The sequence below is a fragment of the Poromitra crassiceps genome, assembly GCF_964638095.1.
Source record: "Poromitra crassiceps genome assembly, chromosome: 3".
In the NCBI taxonomy this organism is placed as follows: Eukaryota; Metazoa; Chordata; class Actinopteri; order Beryciformes; family Melamphaidae; genus Poromitra; species Poromitra crassiceps.
In genome coordinates, this window is record NC_139625.1 from 20,912,274 (window position 1) to 20,930,522 (window position 18,249).

An 18,249-nucleotide genomic window follows, 5' to 3' on the forward strand; every position below is an offset into this window, starting at 1 on the left:
GTCGAGAGCTCTGAAGGGGCGTGGAGGACCTCTAGAGGCGGGACCATGGCTCACAAGACTTGTAGTTCATAGGCCCTCGAGTTCCGCAAGCGGGGAGGGAAGCCGGGTGACGCGTAATGCGTCACCCGGCTTCCCTAAAAATGTGAGAGATGCCTGATAGGTCAGGCAGTGAAGCTCCAATTTCAAATAATTTCAACGGATTCTAAAACCTTAAAATGCCAGTTTAGCGCCTAAGGCTGCGTTCACACACAGCACCCAAGCCTTGCCTACGCCTTGCCTTTACCCACGCTGGGACTTTCTCCCCATCGGTAAACACATCTTCAGGAGAGAGAATAGCGACCAAAGTAGCAAGATGGACAATGAAAAGTTAATCCACTTAGTACAACAGCATCCAGTTCTCTATGACAGCAGTGACCCAAACAACAAGGACCGAGCAATCAGAGCTGCAATTTTTGACTCCATTGCAAGCAAGCTTGGAGATGAAGTTTCAGGTAAGCTTTTCTTTTTTTCTTCTTCATCAGTTCGAGTAGCCTACCTATCCAACACATCTTCTACTGTCAAAAAACCCACACCCGTTTTTGACCCATGGTCCAAAACCATATTTATTTACTGAGTGTAGGTGATGTTGCATGCATAGGTCAAACATATGGCTAAACAATATCGCGGTTGTTAAATGGGAGAGAGGAGAAGCGCTTGTGACTCGGCTCAGCTTCAGCATGGAATAGGCATCCAGTGTGATCGCAAAAGCATGTGATAGGTTCACGCCCAGCTCAAGGTATGTAGGCGTAGGCGTGGGTTGAGGCAGGGCGAGGCGTAGGTGCCCTGTGTGAACGAAACCTAAGGCCAGGGGGAAGATAGAGCCCCATGTATCAACTCCCCTCCTCTGTCATTACATGTAGACTAAAGCACCTATACAGATCATGTATTATCCACTTCCCTCCTCTGTCATTACATGTAAAGCGCCTATACAGATCATGTATCCACTCCCCTCCTCTGTCATTACATGTAAAGCTCCTATACAGATCATGTATCCACTCCTCTCCTCTGTCATTACATGTAAAGCTCCTATACAGATCATGTATCCACTCCCCTCCTCTGTCATTAGATGTACAGTAAAGCACCTATACAGATCATGTATTGTCAAGTTGTGTCTTTAGACTGTGTGCAGTTTCCCCACTTGAATGAGATAGATGCATCTACTCCGAATACTTTGCTGGATTCCACTCAATGACCAAACAGTTTTTTCTTTTCCACCTTTTATTTTGGCAACTTTGGAGGTTTAGTTTGACAGTTCCTTTTTCTTCCGTTTGTCATTTCCTTTAGCCATTAGATGTAGACATTTCAGTTCAGTTTGATTACCAATCAGTTAGTGTCGTTAGTTAGCTTGATCATCAATTAGTGTCGTTAATTAGCTTGATCATCAATTAGGTAAAAAACCTTTGAATAGAAACAGAAAAGAAACATTACATAAAATATGCTATTGCAATATAAATATCACAGCAACAGACAAATATATATATGCATCTGTAAATACTTCAAAGACATTATGCATCAGCACTGTTTTCCCACATTAAGCAAATAGGTAATCTCAGTTTCTCAATGCTCAGTTTTTATCCTTTAGCTTAGCATCAGGTGGTAATGTATTTTAATTGGATTTTAACACTATTTAAAACCATATTTATTTAACACACTATTAAATTATTCATTCATCAGTCATTTTTAAACACCCACCCATTTTAACCATGACTAATTAAAACCATCTGCAATTATTTCACTATTTTTATACTTTTTATCATCCATTTTTTACACCAAGTTAGTGCCTAAAGTACTTTTAAACAAATAACCAGCACCTTTATTTATCACCAATTATCTGTGCTTTTACCCAGACAAACGTCCATCAAGTGTGCACAAAGTTACAACCCACAAGCAATATTGTCAATAAATAGCCCAGCTTGCGCCTGGAGACAGTTAACGTTGATGAGCCACGTAAGTTGGTCAGAGTGGCTATTAATAGCAGCAGCGATCACACGGAAAAGTCTCGTCTTAACCATTCATATTCCTCCTCTTACCGGCTGTCACTCGGGTTTTGTAGACGTCTCTGCACAGTCTGTTTGCACAGCGCGGTGTTTGCACAGCTTTGTTTGCTCTGCTAACGTGATGCTGGCTAGCTGGTGCTCATCTTTTCCGGACTGCTTTTACTGTGACACTCGTGTTTCATTTTTAAATGGTCCGTGCAGCAGGGCAGACGTTCCATCGAGTTTGCTGTCGGTGAACTCCTGCCTGTTGCGTGACTTATTTATCCACATTTTTATTTACATTTTGAAAGCTTTTATTCTTTTGCTCAGAGTCTTAATATACTTCCAGAAAACTCCAGATTGACTTGACACCTCCCACTCGATCTTTCCATGGAAACACTGGGGAGATCGCACTTCAAAGGCAAACTTCATCCTAGTTTAGTGTCCTTACAGCTCCGAGTTATCACTGACTTTGCTCTTTATCTGTTCTTCAGCAGGTAACAAGACAACCAGCCGCCTGACATCTCTGTGAAGGATAGTGGCTTGGATCCTGTCTTTTCCTCCATCAAAGTTTGCATGGTTTGGTTTCACTTTCAGAGCTTTTGCCATAGGAACACAGTAGCTTGGGAACGTCCTGACGTTTACATCCCTCACGACGCCTTTGCTGTCTGGATTGGTGCCGACAACTCTTCCAAGCTTGAACTGTCCCCTGAGCGCATTTTGGTCGCATAACCAGACAATGTCCCCAACAGTGACGTTTCTCTGTGCAGTGTGCCACTTGCTCCGTGTAAACAAGTTGGGACCTGCGAGTTGGCTCCAGCACCTCCAGAACTTGGTCACCTCTGACTGCATTGCCCGGAGTCGCTTGTAGGGGTAGCTGGCAAAGTCGAATGTTTTGAAATCCCCACCTTGAGATGCTCGACCGAGTAGAAGAGTATTGGGTGTGACATATTGTATACAGTCCTCCCGGCTCTGTATCCTGGCGTCAATCGGTCGCTCGTTCGCTAGATTGGCCGCTATGTACAGAGTTGTCTGGAATTCACTGTAACTGAGTCCGGACTCCTTTCCAAGGCTCTGAAGTGCCCTCTTTATGATGCGTACAGCGGCTTCTGCTGCACCATTCCTGTGCGGAGAATCAGCCGGATGGATTTTCCACATCCACTCCGTCCCATCTTTGGCAGCCGTCTCCTCCAAGGCTGCTTTGTTGAGGCCTTCCAAGAATCTGTACAGCTCTCCCAAGACTGGTTTCGCTCCAATGAAATTGGTCCCTGGATCTGACCAGATTTTCCTTGGGTGCCCTCTGATTGATGTAAACCGCTGATACGCCATCAGAAAACCTTCGGTTGATAAGGTGTTCACTAATTCTGTGTGGATGGCTCTGCTGGCCATGCAGCAAAACACAACACCCCAAACTTTTAGTGTCACTCTTTTCTTGATGTCATCTTTTACTTGGTATGGACCAAAGAGGTCTACTGTTGTGAACTCGAAAGGTGCAGCAGGTTCAGTTCTTTCTGGCGGCAAGTCACCCATTACTTGTTTACATTTCCTTGCTTTTACCTTCCTGCAGATCATGCATCCATCGACAACCTTTTGCGCAATTCTCCGCCCCCTTATGACCCACGCCTTCTTCCTCATCTTGAGCAAGGTTCCAGCCACTCCGTCATGACTCACATTGTGGGCCTCTCGAGCCAAGAGCATGGACACCCAGGCATCGTAGGGCAAGATGGGAACACCGACTTGATCTTCGTTGAAGATTTGCACTCTGCCACCGCAAAGCAACAGTCCAGAGTCTTGGTCTTTGTAGACTACCAGCCTGTCTGTAGTGGTGCTTGGGAAGGTTGCGCTTTCTTGTGCTGCAAGAAAAATGTCTCTTAAGGCATCTTCTCGTTCTCTCACAGAGATGACTCCTGCCAACGAGACTGCCTCCCACTTTGAGTTGTTCATGGCTTGATTTTGATCTCTGAACCTTTTTGCTGCTCTCCAGATCCACGCAACTGTCTTGACCAGTCGGGTTAGAACACTGAACCGCTTGACATCCACAAGATGTTGAATGGCTGATCCTGCAGTCGGTCTCCTTTGTTCCGTTTGGACCTGGTTCAGGTTTTGTTTTGGTTCTTGTTTCTCTGCCTTAGCACTTGTTAATGCAGCAACAAATGCCTTCTTTTGCAGCTTGTTGATGCTTTCTCTGGCAGTGGCTGCTAGTTCTTTGGCAGATTTGATTGGCCACTCATCCACTGGCAAACTCAGAAACTTCGGCCCATTCTGCCAGTCTGACTCTTCATCCAGGTTGTGAGGGCTAGCACCTCTGGTGATTACATCTGCGATGTTTTGCGGACCAGGAATCCACAACCAGTCCTGGATCCTTGTGCTGTTTTGAATCTCTCCGATCCTATTCGCGAAGAATGTTTGATAGCCATAGCTCTCTCGTTGTATTGCACCAAGGACTGTTTGGCTATCAACGAAATGATACCACCTCTCCACTTGGACCCGACTGTGCAGCTCAAAGTATTTCTTCAAACGTGCGGCAAACACTGCCCCGCACATCTCTGCTTTGACAGCATCGCCTTTGTGGTCCAAGGGAGTTAGTTTGGCTTTCGACTCCACCAGCCTGACGACTGAGCCTTGGCTCGAGCTCCACCTCAGATACATCACTGCTCCATAAGCATGCTCGCTTCCATCAGAGAACGTGGTTGCCCAGGGTTCGCCAGCGAAGGATGGGGGAGTTAGTGCTCGGGTGAAGTTGACCTTGCCAAGTTGGACATACTCCTCGAAGAGCTTTATAGCATCCTCCCTAAGGCCATCCGAGAGTGCTATGTCCCATGTGTCTCTGACTGGACAACTTCCGCCCTTTGCCTCTTGGAATGCCCTCCGCACCAGGATAGCTCCTTTCTGTTTAGCGGGGGTTACCAGTCCAACTGGGTCATACAGCCCTGACACTTGGCTGAGCAGCTCTCTTCGTGTTAGAGGATTTGGCGTCTGGGCTCTGACTTGCTCTTGTAGAAGATCTTGGCCAAGACGCATCTTTTTCTTTCTCTTCGAGAAATTGATCGCAATCATGACATGGAGCTTGTCTTCTTCCACTATGTAGCCCAGGCCCAGTGCCTTGTTATCATCAGCATGCATCTGGTTTGGCAAGACCATGGTCTTTCCCTTGGTCTCCTCCATCTTGCCATCACACTCCTTCCTCCCACTTTGCCCAGAAAAGACCCAAGGCTTGAGCTTGAAACCTCCAGCCTTCAGGATCTTCTCCACGTTTGCTGTGATGGTTCTCAGTTGGTCAATGTTGTTGTGAGAGGTGAGAATGTCATCAACATAGCTGTCATGTTGGAGTACCCGGCGCTCCTCCTTGAGGTGGGTGAAAGGAGGGAGGTTGGCAGTTTCACGCATTGCCAGTTGTGCAATGCACCCTGCTGGTTTGTCTCCAATATTTACTCTTGTGATTGCATATTCCCCCAGCTCTTCATCCTCAGAGTCTCGCCAGAGGAACCGATGCAGGTGCACTTCTCTGTCTTCCAACCAAACTGAATTGTACATCTTCTTGATGTCGCCCAGTGCTGCATATATTCCACTCCTGAATCTGAGAAGAACAGCACGAATCTGGTTAAGGACATCTGGGCCTTTCATTAGGAGATCATTCAAGCTTACACCTCTGAACTTTTGGCTACTGTTCCAGACGAGTCTCACTGGAGTTGTGACAGAATGTGGGTTAGGAGCAATAAGGTGACTGACGTACCAAACTGGCCCGGTCCAGTTGAAGATCGTTTCCTCGGTCAGTTTAGTTGCAGCCCCTCGATCGACCATGTCGTGCACTTGAGCAGCATAGGCAACTTTCCATTCGGGTTGTTTGGCTAGCTGCTTTTCCGTTCTGAGAAATGTAGCCTCGACTGTTCTCTTATTGTTCGGCAAGGAAGCTGGATCCTCCAACCAGGGATATTTGGCATGCCAATGAGGTTCCTTGCTGTGGCTGTCCTCTATGATGTAGGTGAGCCCCTCTTTTACTACCTCGAGCTCCCTCTCTTCAGCAAGAGTCATTTCTTTGCCGCCCGGCTGACAGTTTCCACAGCGGCAGCCCCCACATTTCGGCTCGCATGCAGCGCCAATACTATCCCATCTCCACCACTCTAGGAAGTCTCTGTTGGTGGTTGCAGTATTTGACTCCTGGAACTTGACACCATCCTGTTTGTTTAGTGAATGTTGCTCTGGGATGCTCTCAGTGAGCTCCTCGTACTTTACAGCGGCCGCTCTCATCGACCTTGCAAAATGAGTCTTGGACATGTGGGCAACTACAGTAAGCTCCTCAAAGAGCTCGGGGTGCGTTCCTCCAACAGTCTTCCCCAGTGGTCCATCCCATAGCACGAGATCTCCAACGACTCTGATTCTCTGAGGCGCTAGCTGACCTTCTCTGTGGCTTATGAGCAGACTTATTTCTCTAGGTCTCACAAGTTCCTCAAGTAGTACGTCAGGAAAGAATTTCTGCAGCTGCTTTGATGTCACATGCTTGTAGATATCTGCAATGTTTTCCAGTCCATAGCAAACTAGTTGGTGTGATTTCAGGGTGCCAATGGGAGTTTTGACCCTGATTTTTAGAAGGTACCGCTTTGTCTCCACATGAGCCTTCATCCCTCCAACTCCATGGACGACGAGTGTGATTTCTTCACTTCTGAGGTTCAGTCTGCTTGCAGCCTTGTGGGTTATATAATTAGTGTCTGAGGCAAAATCAATTAATGTCCCGATTTTTTGTCCAGCATTTGCTGTGACTTCAAGGAGCATCATGATCACTGGCAGTTCCTGCAATCCACTTTCCACTAGAAGGCTTGGCTGCTCTTTTACAGTGCTGAAGGCTCTTGATGCTGTGTTTGAAAATACATCTCGACATTGCTTTGCCAACTCTGGTGACAGTTTGTTGAAAAACTCCTCTTGATTCTCTGTATATTTCCTCTTGCCTTTATCTTCTTCCGGACCAAATCTGCTCCTTCTCTGAACTGCGCTGCTTTTCTTGATCTCGGCCTTGGGGCATAGATAGAAATGATGCTCAGGCGCGTGCTCATCCTTACAGTCTTGGCCTTTACACAGATAGCCGGGTTTGCAGTATGAGCTGTCCTCATGAAGCTCGAGACACCTCCTGCATGCACCCAACTTCCTTACTGCAGCCTTTTTCTCCGCTAGCTTTAGCGCTCGAAACTGCTTGCAAAAGTAGAGCTTGCTCCTGTGCTTTCCGTCACCACAGACCACACACACTCCATAGTCATCGCCTGACTTGGTAGACTTGGTTCTGGCATGTCTTGGCTCAAACCTGGTTTCTTTTCTACTTGGCTCTTCATCCCTCAGTTGCTCGAGCTGTTCATATATCTTCTCTTGCTCTTTGAGGAAATCCATGAGACTGTCAAACCGGTTGTCTGGTGCCACTGCATTCCTCCTGTCAGCGACATAAACAAGCCATTCCTTTTTGAGAGATTCTGGGAGTTTACTTTCTATTGATTTTGTTACCAATGGATTTTTTATAGCGCCTGTGTCCCCAAGGTCACTCAAGTCCTGAAGCGCTTTCTCCACAGTTTGAATTAATTCCACTATTTTCCGTGGCTGATAACTTTTGACAGCGGGCATTTTCTGTAACTCCTCCACTATTTCAATGGCGATGGCCATTTGATTGCCATAGCGGTTCTCTAGGACACGGAAGATGTCCTCTGCAGTGTTATAAGTGGTGAGGCGAAGGTCTCTTGTTATTTTATCGTCAAGACTGTCCACCAGTTGAATCTTCCTCACCTCTCTTGAACCAGTCGGCTCACCCTGTTTCTGGAGCGCTTCCCAGTCCTTTCTCCATCTATGGAAATCACGTCTGTTTCCAGTAAACTTGGGAAGGGCCGTTGGTTTCAATCTGATGGTTGGCACATGATAATTGGAGGCAATAGACTGGGGTACTAGTCCTTTAATGTCCTCCTTTATCCTCGTCTGTATGAAGTCTGCTTTTCTGGACACCAACTTTGGGATGTGGAGTTCGAGCCCCCTTAGATGCTTTTGAAAGTCCTCCTGAGTCTCTGGTGGGACCCATCGTTTCCACTGACCATACAGCTCCTTTGCAGTCTTCACCAGTCCTTGCAGGTGGTTGAGCATGAAGTCATATGCCTCATAGTTGGCATTGGGTTGCACAGCGGAGACGCTTTCACACTCAGTCTCTGCTGCTTGCAGCGCTGTAGACAATTCAATCTCCCCAAAATTAGCCCAGAGAGCCCTCTGGATTAGGCTTTTGGCTTCTTTCTGTTTCATCTCACATTCATCTGCAGTCTTTGTTAGGTCAGCTTTCTGCTGCTCATTTACCACGACCACTTCATGTGCTTCCTGCCTTGCCTCCAATTCTGAAATGAAGCCAGCCTCAACATCGTCATTGGCTTCCATTACTTTCTCGGCTTCTACTGTGAGTTTATTGAAACTGTCCTTGAGCTCCTCTTCAGACATGTCTTTATAGGTCCTGGTAACACTGTTGACCAGACGAGAGAATGATCTTTTTGCTGTCGTTCTCTCCACCTTGAGTTGCTCAATTGACTTTTCAGTAGCCATGTTTGATTTCCAGCTTATTTATCCTACTCACAGCTCCCAGCTTTTTCTCCTGGTCTTTCGCTGTCAGTTGGTTTTAACTGTCAATCGGTTTTTTACTGTCAAGTTGTGTCTTTAGACTGTGTGCAGTTTCCCCACTTGAATGAGATAGATGCATCTACTCCGAATACTTTGCTGGATTCCACTCAATGACCAAACAGTTTTTTCTTTTCCACCTTTTATTTTGGCAACTTTGGAGGTTTAGTTTGACAGTTCCTTTTTCTTCCGTTTGTCATTTCCTTTAGCCATTAGATGTAGACATTTCAGTTCAGTTTGATTACCAATCAGTTAGTGTCGTTAGTTAGCTTGATCATCAATTAGTGTCGTTAATTAGCTTGATCATCAATTAGGTAAAAAACCTTTGAATAGAAACAGAAAAGAAACATTACATAAAATATGCTATTGCAATATAAATATCACAGCAACAGACAAATATATATATGCATCTGTAAATACTTCAAAGACATTATGCATCAGCACTGTTTTCCCACATTAAGCAAATAGGTAATCTCAGTTTCTCAATGCTCAGTTTTTATCCTTTAGCTTAGCATCAGGTGGTAATGTATTTTAATTGGATTTTAACACTATTTAAAACCATATTTATTTAACACACTATTAAATTATTCATTCATCAGTCATTTTTAAACACCCACCCATTTTAACCATGACTAATTAAAACCATCTGCAATTATTTCACTATTTTTATACTTTTTATCATCCATTTTTTACACCAAGTTAGTGCCTAAAGTACTTTTAAACAAATAACCAGCACCTTTATTTATCACCAATTATCTGTGCTTTTACCCAGACAAACGTCCATCAAGTGTGCACAAAGTTACAACCCACAAGCAATATTGTCAATAAATAGCCCAGCTTGCGCCTGGAGACAGTTAACGTTGATGAGCCACGTAAGTTGGTCAGAGTGGCTATTAATAGCAGCAGCGATCACACGGAAAAGTCTCGTCTTAACCATTCATATTCCTCCTCTTACCGGCTGTCACTCGGGTTTTGTAGACGTCTCTGCACAGTCTGTTTGCACAGCGCGGTGTTTGCACAGCTTTGTTTGCTCTGCTAACGTGATGCTGGCTAGCTGGTGCTCATCTTTTCCGGACTGCTTTTACTGTGACACTCGTGTTTCATTTTTAAATGGTCCGTGCAGCAGGGCAGACGTTCCATCGAGTTTGCTGTCGGTGAACTCCTGCCTGTTGCGTGACTTATTTATCCACATTTTTATTTACATTTTGAAAGCTTTTATTCTTTTGCTCAGAGTCTTAATATACTTCCAGAAAACTCCAGATTGACTTGACATGTATCCACTCCCTCCTCTGTCATTACATGTAAAGCTCCTATACAGATCATGTATCAACTCCCCTCCTCTGTCAGTACATGTAAAGCACCTATACAGATCATGTATCCACTCCCCTCCTCTGTCATTAGATGTAAAGCTCCTATACAGATCATGTATCCACTCCCCTCCTCTGTCATTACATGTAAAGCTCCTATACAGATCATGTATCCACTCCCCTCCTCTGTCATTAGATGTACAGTAAAGCACCTATACAGATCATGTATCCACTGCCCTCCTCTGTCATTACATGTAAAGCACCTATACAGATCATGTATCCACTCCCTCCTCTGTCATTACATGTAAAGCTCCTATACAGATCATGTATCCACTCCCCTCCTCTGTCATTAGATGTACAGTAAAGCACCTATACAGATCATGTATCCACTCCCTCCTCTGTCATTACATGTAAAGCTCCTATACAGATCATGTATCAACTCCCCTCCTCTGTCAGTACATGTAAAGCACCTATACAGATCATGTATCCACTCCTCTCCTCTGTCATTACATGTAAAGCTCCTATACAGATCATGTATCCACTCCCCTCCTCGGTCCTTACATGTAAAGCGCCTATACAGATCATGTATCCACTCCCCTCCTCTGTCATTAGATGTACAGTAAAGCACCTATACAGATCATGTATCCACTCCCCTCCTCTGTCATTAGATGTAAAGCTCCTATACAGATCATGTATCCACTCCCCTCCTCTGTCATTACATGTAAAACGCCTATACAGATCATGTAACCACCTCAGCTCATGTGTTTAGAATGTGCGCTGTGTGCAGGCGTGTGTGGCTGTGCCTGGCTGCCTATTAGACCCTTCTGTATCACCAGCTGAATGCAGCGGAAGGACGTCACTTTGCTGTTCTAGTGTCTCATCGAGCTGCGTGGGAGGATTACATGTGCTGCACTTTACACATGAGCACTTTCACATGTGCTCTCACTCATGGGAAGCCATTGGCAGGGACAACATTGTGTGTGTGTGTGTGTGTGTGTGTGTGTGTGTGTGTGTGTGTGTGTGTGTGTGTGTGTGTGTGTGTGTGTGTGTGTGTGTGTGTGTGTGTGTGTGTGTGTGTGTGTGTGTGTGTGTGTGTGTGTTTCATGTTGAAGACCAGACGGCCACTGTCAGGGTTACATGCACATTCTGCTATACCTTCTCTTGATTATCCAGATTTAGCTGTAGATTATTATGTACAGCTAAATAGACTATAGGCCTACAGCTAATTAGACTGTACAGCTAAACAGGCCTATAGCAACAATATACTGTACACTTGATAGATACACACACACACACACACACACACACACACACACACACACACACACACACACACACTGGAGTATGCCTGCAGTTTGGCATATATCTATGTCTAAACAGATAGAACATTCGTTCAAAAACGCATCTGCCAAGTCATGCCATATGCCAGCTTTTAGGACGCTTTGCAAACCCTTTCACTACCCACCCTCCAAGACAGACAGACCTCTGCATTTGACCCATGCTCTACTAGGAACCTTCCGAGAACTAGGAGCAGTGGGCAGCCACAGTGCAGCGCCCAGGGACCAACTCCAGTTCTTTTGCCAGTGCCTTAGTCAGGGGCACTGACAGGAGTATTAACCCTAACATACATGTCTTTAGGTGGTGGGAGGAAACCGGAGCACCTGGAGAAAACCCACACGAACACGGGGAGAACATGCAAACTCCACACAGAAAGGACCTGGGACGGACCGGGGTTCGAACCCGGGACCTTCTTGCTGTGAGGCAACAGTATAACCACTGAGCCACTGAGCCGTCCGAAGAACCACACTGTGGAGGGACTGTCACTACCCACCCTCCCCCCAAGACAGAAGAACCACACTGTGGAGGGACTTTCACTACCCCCCCCTCCAAGACAGAAGAAGCACACTGTGGAAGGACTTTCACTACCCCCCCCCCTCTCTAAGACAGAAGAAGCACACTGTGGAGGGACTTTCACTACCCCCCCTCCAAGACAGAAGAACCACACTGTGGAGGGACTTTCACTGCCCACCCTCCAAGACAGAAGAACCACACTGTGGAGGGACTTTCGCTACCCACCCTCCAAGACAGAAGAATGTGTAACTTGTTTTAAAATGTAAAATAAATATATTATTATAGAGATGCGAGTGCGATATCTCCAGGTCTCTTATAAGCCCTTCTTTGACCGCTCCAATCAAACTCTACTGAGCATTTCTGAACCACTTCATTTAATTTCAACACTCGTTTTACATTTGCATTGTACAGTACTTGTATGACTGCGGTGAGACGCTTCCTTAATAGGCTCTTAAACTGTGAATCACATATTCAGCAAAAGCTGAGATAAAAACCAACCAAGAAAAACAATATTATTTTTGTGGGGGACATAACCTTTTAATTAAAAAAAGGTTAAATAATTAGCATGGAGGTGGGATGCTTGGTACAGTATTGCAAGTTAAACCCATTAATCTGCCATGGGTCTAACTAGTTATTGCAATAGTGCAATAACTTGCTAGTCTGTCAATCTGGCGACTCATTTTAAGGTCTTGAACTAATAATAAAAATGAAAATAATCATCTACAACAATTTCAAATGAATGTTTGCTACATCATATTATTGATTGATAAAACACAGTTGTGGTAACTCTAAAAGTTTCTGGTTTCTTTGGATGACATAGAAGAACAGTGTAGTTAGCATGAGCAGTGGCACCCACTGCACAAATGGCACCCATTAGTCAAATAAACTATCCCACTAAAAATGTCTTTCACTGAATAACCTTATCCATCTGTCATTTTTCACCATCAGTAATATACAGTAGTTTGATGTAGTTTTAGGGTTTAACAGTCAAAGACAAACTACAGGTACTGGTTGGTTCCAAGGACACCAGAATTCACTGTTGCATCTTGTGGAGATTGTGCACTTGCAGGACTAACACAATGAAACATCTGTGATGGGACGTGTCCAATTGATAACCCAGAAGACTTACCCCCTTTTTCCCTTTTCCTCTCCTCAAACGGCTGGAGCCGTTTGCAGGCGCTCATCCGAAACAATGGCAGGGACAGTTCCATTAGGTCTTGTGCCGTGGCAAATGTCTACTATAAAAACAAGACCAACAACTAGCACAATACTGGGAAAACATGACCCATGAAGCTTCCTCATTTGCATTTTTCAAAATCACACAGTGACGGCAAAGCTAATCTCTCATCCCGGATTACAGTCCCGTTGGATCAGGGAGGCAGTAGAGATCCCGGAAACGTGCCCACAGGACTGTAAACTGGGATGAGGGAGCCTACATGTTGTCTCATACCTGGGATGCAGTCCTCCATAAACTCCCGGCCAACAGGGGGCGTGGTCATTCCACCTATCCAGGTGGGATGGCCAAGCCTACATAAACCAGTCACATCACGCGACGTCTCTGATGAAGATTGCAGGAAGCAGCAGTCGAAAACTGTCAGGTATTGACAACAAAATACAACTAGTCTTTTCATATGTACAAAATATTTAGTTAATGTTAATATCGATTATCAGCATCGGCCAAAAAGTTAATATCGGTGCATCCCTAGCCGAATCTATATGAAGTTACAGCAGAGTTTTAAGTCCAGTCTCTGGTGTGATGTCACATCATCGATTTCCCTTCTGAGGCTGTCGGAGCTGATAAAGCTCCTCTGGCCTTCATCTGTCTGTTTATTTGCTTTTGGTCTGTTTTGCTTCGTCATGATTGAAAGGGAGCTAAAGAAAGAGTGAGGGAGAGAGATACAGAGGAAGGGAGGGAGAGAGACGACTAGAGGGAGAGAGATGACTAGAGGGAGAGAGATACAGAGGAAGGGAGGGAGAGAGATGACTAGAGGGAAAGAGATACAGAGGAAGGGAGGGAGAGACAACTAGAGGGAAAGAGATACAGAGGAAGGGAGGGAGAGAGATGACTAGAGGGAGAGATACAGAGGAAGGGAGGGAGAGAGATGACTAGAGGGAGAGAGATGACTAGAGGGAAAGAGATACAGAGGAAGGGAGGGAGAGACAGCTAGAGGGAAAGAGATACAGAGGAAGGGAGGGAGAGACAACTAGAGGGAGAGAGATACAGAGGAAGGCAGGGAGAGAGACGACTAGAGGGAGAGGAAGGGAGGGAGAGAGATACAGAGGAAGGGAGGGAGAGAGACGACTAGAGGGAGAGAGATACAGAGGAAGGGAGGGAGAGAGACGACTAGAGGAAGAGAGATACAGAGGAAGGGAGGGAGAGAGACGACTAGAGGGAGAGAGATACAGAGGAAGGGAGGGAGAGAGACGACTAGAGGGAGAGAGATACAGAGGAAGGGAGGGAGAGAAACGACTAGAGGGAGAGAGATACAAAGGAAGGGAGGGAGAGAGACGACTAGAGGGAGAGACAGGGGTGAAAGTGGTTTGAATTTCTTACAGGAACTATACTACCCCAACCTTCATCGTTTCATATTGTCCTCCTCCCGCCCCCAGCTTCATGCATCCCTGAACACACACATCCATTTTTTGAATGCCTGTAGCCTATGGTGTAGAAATTAGAAACACTTGACAATATGTAGGCTATAGTGAATTATTTAGGCCTGTTTAAACATTACAACAACAGACTATCCTATGTGGACTATCATGTGTGATTTCAACTCTCCTTTTTGACCAAAACATTTACCACACATTGAACAATTAAATTGTTTCTCTCCTGTGTGAACTATTATGAATAACCGCGGTAGGCTACATTGTATGCTTTGGTGCGATGTAGGATTTTGTCTTTCAATAATAATATCCTCATTGCAGCCTTGCTGTAGTTGTTGGTGTTGTTGCGGTTATTTGACTTTCTGACCATCGCCTCAGTGCTTATTATGAGGCCAGAATAACAGATGCCATTGGGAAGGCTAACCATTTACTTTTGGCTTTATTGATTGTGTATGATTCAACTTTGTATCTATGATTTTATATTATTGCATGTTTTTGTAGATTGTTGGGACTTCACTGGCCTGGAACAAACTGCTGGACTGGGGGGAATGAATAGCTGTGCCAAAAAAAGAAGAAGCTAGGCCTATGTGCTGTAGCCTATTGTATTTTTAATTTTATATTTTTTTATATTTTTTATTTGCAAGTTCAACTGTCAGCTGAGCTCTGTTATTGAAGCTTTGGCTAAAGCCCTGAATTTTACAATGATGTTTTGAAATAAATATGTTTAAAAATCATTTGTGTGTTAAAAGCTTGTGCTACGTTTTCATTAGCGTTAATATATTACAGTAATTTATTTTCAATGTCCGCGCAAGAGCAATTTGGTTAGGCCTAGTAAAATCGCTGGGCTGGGCGCAGTGTTTGTGGTGTGGGAAATGTGTTAAAAGCTTGTATTACGTTTTCAATAGCGTTAATACACTAAGGAAGGTATGTGACCATCATTCATTTCAATGTCCGCTCTCAAGAGCAATTCAGTTGGTTCATGAAATCGCTGGGCTGCGTGCTGTGCAGTGGTTGTGGTGTGGGAGATTCGAGCTGTCAAAAGAGGACAAAAGACTTGCTCCTGGCCAATCCCGGCGCTTGACTGCTGCGTAGGCGGGCACAGGGCGTGGTTTTGGCTTAACCTATGTGGGTTTCGAAATAACGCAGTATGGACAGACAGCCGAGCAGCAGCGCAATCGGATTTTGATTGACAACAGCTGCGTGTCTTCCAGGAACGCCGTTCAGGCACAGAATTTCTGTGGGCCGGACGGTTCCGGCCCACTTTCACCAGTGGGAACTACACTCGCGCAATCCTGGTGGAACTGTTTTTGTTTGCGGAGCGGAGGCAAGCCGCAAGCGAGACTAGACTTGACACAGCCCAGTGCAGGCAGCAGCAGCGGCATTCAGGAGCTGTATGCTGGAAGCGCAAATCAGCCTACACACACAGCACGGATTAAAAACCACTGACAGCCAGGTCTAAAACAGTTCTAACAACAATTTAGAAGCAATTTATGAGAGAGACTGTTGTTTATTAGTAATGACATAACGTCAGCCATGCATTTCCTTGTTGGAAATTATGGATCGACTGCACTCTGCAACAATCGGATTTTGATTGACAGGCAGCTGGATGTCTTCCCCCAACGGCGTTCAGGCACCGAAAGTCTTACCGGAACTGCGCACCGGACGGTTCCGGCCCACTTTCACCAGTGGGGAGAGAGATACAAAGGAAGGGAGGGAGAGACGACTAGAGGGAGAGAGATAGAGAGGAAGGGAGGGAGAGAGACGACTAGAGGGAGAGAGATACAAAGGAAGGGAGGGAGAGAGACGACTAGAGGGAGAGACAACACATGCAGAGGGAGAGATGAAACATGCAGAGGGAGAGAGACAGGCATAGGGAAGCACATGTTGCAGTTGTCGGCACACACACCCCCACACACACACACACACACACACACACACACACACAAACACACACACACACACACACACACACACACACACACACACACACACACACACACACGCACAGGGCCATCAGGCTAATTACTAGCGACAGGAAGAGAGCTAGGGGAAACAGCTACAGCCAGGGCCACTTCCACTGTGGTGCACCGCTGGCAAGAAGCCCTATTTATGCATTGAACACACACACACACACACACACACATATGCGCGCGCGCGCACGCACGCACGCACGCATGCGCACGCACGCACGCACACACACACACACACACACACACACACACACACACACACACAAAATGGAGTTAGCTTGATAACTGAGGTTCAGGAACACAAGATCACACCATGTCCGCGTCTATCTCACCACCTACTCTAATCCACCATCCATTCACCTGCGCTCCTCCAATCCAATCACCGAGCCACACCGGCTTTCTATCAGCTCAATCACCTGTAGCCTATATACACTCACTGTCATACCACTTCTCTCCCGTTTGTCATGTCTTCACGACTGCTTGTTCAAGACGCACTCGTTCGTTCCGACCCATTTCAACTCAAGCGAACAGTTCATTAAAATAGTTAAAAAAGAAAAGTCAGCTGGCACGCGCCGTTGTATGTCCCTCGCCCGGGCGTCAAATTCTTCGCCATCCAGTTCCAGCCAGACACCGCCCTCTACACCGCTGCCGTCATCGGAGATCCTCAGGCGACACGACAGCCGTGTCCTCCACGCGCGCCCCGCGCCGACACGTTCCAGCCCAGCTCGAGCCACAGCAATGCCGAGGCCACTCCATGGCCAACCACCATCTCCGACTGGACCGTCGCTCACCTCCAGGCTCCAGCTGACCCTCCTTGGCGCACACCCATCGCCTTCACGGCCAGGTGTACCTCTTCTGTTTTTCATTCAAGTTTAGCTTTCCTGAAACTCTTCCTATACTATCTGACGTGACTTACAGGCTATTGACATCGCATCTCACGCGATTACCATTGACTTCAGCAACTCCAAACCATGCATTTACTGAATCAACACTATTACCTGTATGAGGGGTGAACAGTGCCAATGTTTACCTCACTAAGCAACAGCCTCTCATCCCACTTGCTGCTGCTGCCACTACTACGAAGCGACGTCATGTCACTACCGATTACAGCAACTACGACTGCTACCACTAGCCGCTCCGACTACTACCACTATTACCACGGCTACTACTAGACGTGGCTACTTACTAGGCTACTACTGCTAGATGCCGGTGCTGCCGTAGTGCCGACAACAGTCTGGTGCCACGCACCACAACAACAGTCCGGTGCCATGCATCACAACAGTCACTACGGCCGCTACTACTAATACAGTACTGCTACAGTACTGCTACTACTGCTACTAAGTACTCCCTAAGAAAACAAGACCGTTAAAGGGACAGTTCATCCCAAAACAACATTAGCTCTCAGTGCACACGCTCCCCCCCCTCCCCTCCCATCCTCCGCCTTCAGCCTTGGCACACGGACCCGGGTCTGCCCAGCTCGCTTCGGATCACGCCGCTGCTGCCCCCGTCGGGCCCAGGCATCGTTCCCGCCTCCCCTCCCATCCCAGCAGGCTCACGCCACCGCGGCCACAGCCTCCCCCCCCCCCCCCCCCCCTCCTCCCATCAAGCTCATGGCACCGTGGCCACAGCCAGCAGACTCACGCCACCACGGCCACAGCCTCCCCTTCCCTCCCCCCTCCCTTCCCTTCAGGCTCATGGCACCGTGGCCACAGCCACCAGACTCACGCCACCACGGCCACAGCCTCCCCTTCCCTCCCCCCCTCCCTTCCCTTCAGGCTCACGCCACTGTGGCCACAGCCAGCAGGCTAATGTCACCTCGGTCGCAGCCTCCCCTTCCCTCCCCCCTCCCTTCCCTTCAGGCTCAGGGCACCGTGG

The 18,249-nt window shown here is 46.6% G+C and overlaps 1 pseudogene across 1 annotated transcript in view; it reads right to left on the minus strand.

The window, feature by feature from the left end:
* Nucleotides 1–2,447, minus strand: part of LOC310773011 (SLIT and NTRK-like protein 1 pseudogene) — a 55,660-nt pseudogene extending 53,213 nt beyond the window's left edge. Inside the window, exon 1 of the transcript in view lies at nt 2,388–2,447. The product of the transcript in view is annotated as an SLIT and NTRK-like protein 1 pseudogene (transcript). The remainder of the gene's footprint in view (nt 1–2,387) is intronic.
* Nucleotides 2,448–18,249: the final 15,802 nt, after the last annotated feature.